The sequence below is a fragment of the Mesocricetus auratus genome, unplaced genomic scaffold (genome assembly GCF_017639785.1).
Source record: "Mesocricetus auratus isolate SY011 unplaced genomic scaffold, BCM_Maur_2.0 Super-Scaffold_4256, whole genome shotgun sequence".
In the NCBI taxonomy this organism is placed as follows: domain Eukaryota; kingdom Metazoa; phylum Chordata; class Mammalia; order Rodentia; family Cricetidae; genus Mesocricetus; species Mesocricetus auratus.
Genome location: NW_024429182.1, coordinates 3,925,372 through 3,930,263, shown reverse-complemented (window position 1 = coordinate 3,930,263; position 4,892 = coordinate 3,925,372).

Below are 4,892 nucleotides of genomic sequence, written 5' to 3'. Positions count from 1 at the left end.
CACCTGGTTTTTCTTGTTTCTGTGACATGAGCGACTTAAAAAGGGGGGAGATTTATCTTGGCTGACAGTTGCAGAGGCTTTGGCCTAAGGTCACTTTGGTGTCAGCGCTGTGGTCCTGGGATGAAACATTCATCACGGGGAGAGAGGCTGCGACAGAGCAGGCAGCTAGGAAACAGAAACAGTGAGCATGGAAATGTAGGAGAAGCAGGGTGGAGCATTGGGGAGGGTGTAGACAAAGTGTCATTTTTCCCGGGCACAGCCCCAGTGACCTACTTTGTCCAACTAGGCCCCACCTCATGAAGGAGCCACCATAAAGTGACCCAACCAAGGAATTAAGCCACTTGAAGAAGTTAGAGCTCTCATGATCCAGTCACTGGCTGTACTGGGAGGGGACCCATACCTTAAATACGTGAGCTTTTGGGGGGGACAGTTTATATATAGACTATACGTGTTACAACTGTAGAATTACCTACAGCAGACCAGGCTTGTGGCCAGTACCAAGGTCACTGGTACTGCATGAACCAGCTGCTCAAAATTGGATACTTCTTTCTGGACTTTCAAAAAAATACATTTCCCTGTCCCAGACTTTTCCAGTTCTTTGTTACAGGGGTTCTCATTTGTATTGTCTTCCCCCCCCCCCTTTAGCTATACTGCTTACTGAACTATCCTTACTCTTATATCTTGGTTACTGCCTCCCTGAGATGATTCTCATATTTTTTTTTTCTCTAAGCTTTGATCTCTCTTCTAACTTCTTAAGTCAAATGTATTACCTGGAGCCAGGGAACTCTACAGAGAAGCAGCCGTACAGCTAGTGAAACCTACACACTAAATCTGCCCCTTTCCCCTCATTTCTTCCGTTTTCTTCTGTGTACATGTATTGCTCACATGTGCTGCAAGTGAGCATGCGTGTGTACATGCAGGCCAGAGGCCAACCTCTGGAGCTCCCCACTTTGTTTTTACGGACAGGGTCCCTCATTGGGTTAGGGCTCACTGACTGGACAAAGTCTCTTGGCCAGGAAGCCCCAGGGGACTTCCTGTCTCCACTTCCGGGCCGTGGGATTGGAAGTGGCTGGTCCAGCACCTGCCTTTTTCTTCTGTTTCCTGGGATTTGAGCTCAGGTCCCCGAGCTTGTGTGGAAGGCACTTTATCTATCAACAGGGCTGTCTCCCAAGCCCCTCCATGTCTATGTTTTCATAGTCACTCTCTCAACAATGACATTTTTACTAACCTCATCCAAGATGAAATTCAGTAATAGTTGACTTCTCCTTCTCATTCCTGTTTTTTGTGATCTGAAAATTTTGGTTGACCTGAGCTTGGTTTTTGAGTCCACCTTGCTCCTCCTGACAGGTTAGTAACTCCCACCAGTTATGAGCTTGTCTGAACTTTTGTAAGAAGCATTAAGTGCCCCCACTTCTGCCCTTGCCAAACAAACTTTGCATTACGCCAGCACAGCTTCGCCTGGAACCTCCTACAGAATTTGTTATGAAAGCCTTGGTCCTTCCTCCAAACTCCCAGTTTCCTGTTTCACAGAGGCGTGAGGATGCTGTCATTGTTTGCTTCCTTTCTTTGAAGAATACGCTTAGGGTACCTTTGAAGAATGTATTTACTTTTAGGTGTATGGCTGTCCTTTTACCTACATGTATATTTCACCATGTGCTGGTCTAGTGCCCAGGGAGGCCAAAAGGAGACCTCAGATTTCTGAGAGTTTGAGGGAGTTACAGACAGAAAATGGGAATCAGTCTACCACACGATCCAGCAATTCCCCTCTGAGGCATATACCCAAATGATGCACATTGATACCCTTTTGGTTTCTAAGCCTTCCTCCTTTGTGCTCTGATGATGCTTTTAGAAACAGCAGAGCATTCCTTCCATTCATGCAGCGTCTTCTTTTGTTCTTGGAGAGTGGTGGTAACATTGTCTTTCCCTAAGTTTTAGTCTCCATCTGTTTGATACAAACTCTCTCTTCTGAGTCTGTCTCACATCCTTCTTTGGTCTCTACCATGGATCTTACACACATTCATTCCCTCATATTTCTGATGACCCTGTGGTCCATTTAGGAGAGGTGCATAGGACTGAGTGAGCTCTCTGAGCACATGGCAGGAGCTCTGGGTTGTGTCCATTTCACTGTCCATTTTCACTCCATTCTTTTCTCCCCCACTGTCCCCATATGGCCTTTCCACCCTCTCCTGAGTTAAGCCATCTTATGCCAGGACTGCGGAAGGGCAGGGAGGGTGTCTCACAGGGGGAGTGGGGTGGGAGGGGATGGGGGGAGGGGGAGGTGTCTGCTAAATTCTCAGCCAACTTCACCGGAACCACCATTCTGCATCCTGGTTTCTGCCATTTGCTCTTCTGTTGCCTTTTGGGGGTTGTGACGAACACCACAACTGAGAGATACTTGGGAAGAGAAGGGCAGCTTTATGGCTCCAGACAGGACAGTCTGTGATAGCAGGGGAAGGATGACAACCTGAGCTGGAGGCTAGCCTAGCAGTCAGGAAATCCAGTTTTACCCAGGGAGCTCACAGGGAACCAGAAGAGGGGCCCAATTACAAAATCTCAAAGCCAGGCTCACAGTGTGCTCTTCCTCCAGCAAGCCCGGCCTCCTGAAGGTTCTCTAACTCTCCCGTGCAGCAGCTGGGGACCAAGTGTTCAAACACGAGCCTCCGAGACAGCTCACACGCAAACCACTTTCCGTTACTAATTCCTAAACCATGAGAAGTTCTTGGAATTCACACAGTGCTTTGATTCCTGGCTTTTAACCCCTTTCCAGCTGTCTCCCAGCTCCCCGGGGCCCTGCTGCTGTCTCTTCTACCTATTTCCTTTTCCTTTTGGGTTTGTAGAGGATACACTCTTTCACTCCGGTTTAACAGGGTTTGTGAAGTGAATGTTGCTATTTTTTCTTATTTCCCAAACACCTACTGAACCAGAAGTCACCAAACACTGAAAATTAGCATTATCTATCTAGCTTTCTTTCGTCTTTTTTTTTTTTCAGCTTCATCCTACTTGGGCTTCAGTTTCCCAGGTCTTCTGCGTTTATTTGTGTGTGTGTTTGCTTCTTCCAAGTACACACATGAGCACATGCCCACGAAAGGCAGAAGAGGGTGCCGGATCCCCTGCAACAGGAGGTGGTGAGCCACCCGAAGCCGGTGTGAAGAACAGAACTTGGGTGCCCTGGGAGAACAGCAAGCGTTCTTAGCCATTGCTCCAGCCCCATTTCAGTCTTCAAAAAGGGCGACAACTTACCATTTGCCTTAAGCAAAGAGAAGAAACACACAACGTCCCAGTGAAGGCGTTTCAGGCAACCACAGTGTTTTCAAGGGTAAGAAAGGCTTCTTCCTGAGTTTTCTCAAATCAGTTGCTGAGGTGAGTACAAGTGCATCTGCGCATTAGGCAGGTTCTACATTAGTGTCTCTCCAAGCGCTCCGGGGTGAGAACAGGAAACACAACCACCGGCTTGGTTACAGTTCTAGCTAACTCGAGCATCTCAGAAATTAGGGACCAGGTAGATAAATCATTGAGTACTGGTATTGACCCAGAACCAAATATATATTTTTATTGTGCTTGTAATAAGTATGCAAAGTTAAGTGCCCATTGTACACAACTCTTGGCCTGTTTACACGTATCCCCTCACACAAGCTGTGGTTGTTAAGGCATTATGAAAATGCAAAATGCCATATAATTAGGCCAGGAAAATTATTATAGTTAATAAAATGGCCAAACCTCTTAAATAGTATGAATAATAATAATAATAAACATTATGTACTCTGGGTTGGAGCAGGAACAAGAAGCCTGAGTTTGGAAAGGAACACATTTCATTATTCAACAAATAATGGAGGCTGTTGCCAGCATTTCAGTTGCCAGAAAATGAGGTCAAGTTTACAGGCCTTCGAGCACAGTACAACTAAAGAACGGAAGACGACAAGACTTGACTTCCCATCCTGTGTTGTTACTAATATTATGACAACGTTGGGGAACTGTGACAACAGGGGTCTGTGAAAACCCCTGTACCCCACACCCAAGAGTGACAGAACTGGCCCCCCAAAAGACATACAGCTCCAGGGCCTGGCTTCTTAACCCGGCTAAGAACCGTGGAGACCTCTTCTGCCCCTTATCTGTCCTGTTCAAGGGAGTCTACTATAAATAGGTATTTTCACCAATGGTTACGAGAAATAGACTCCACTCTAATGCAGAACTGCCCGGTCGAACCTCTGGGCGAAATGCTGACACCGGCTTACAGCAATGTTCTCCAGGCTTCTCTCAGGAGTTATCAACCAACTTAAAATTGTCCGAGCGGTTCAGTGTTCCCTCTAGGATTAAAACGCTGTTGAACAGCGTTTTCCCCGAAGCCTGCAGCTCAGTGCGGATCACACTGCAGCTCCTCTCATCCGTCTCCGGCATCCTTTTCTCTTCCAGGAACCACACACTGAAACCTCGCAAGTCACTCTCTCCCCTGTTATTTAACCTCGTCCCACGTGTCCACTGGACACTTCCTGTTTTGATAAGATTAAGCTATCTTGCGGTGCAAGCCGAGCCTTTTCACCCGCCTCCTAGCACGGGGGAGAGGGGGACGACCCATCGCTCCTTTCGGCCTTAGGGAGGCGGGTAATTTCCCTGGCGGCCTTCCAGACTCGCATGGTCAACGCGTGTCTGCAAAACCCTAACCCTGCGCGGCTCACGGACACCCGAGCCCGAGCAGAGTCCGGTTGCAAAGCCGGCCCCGCCCGCCAGCCGCTGCGCGCCCCGCCCCGCCCCGCCCCACGTCCAGCGCCGCAGGCAGCGGAGGCCAGGGCTTCCCAGGGCCGCGCCAGCGCCCCCTGCAGGCCGCGGCGGGCACAGCGGAGCCGGAAGAGCCCGAGCCTCTGCCACGGTGTCCGCGCCGCCGCCGCCGCCGCCGC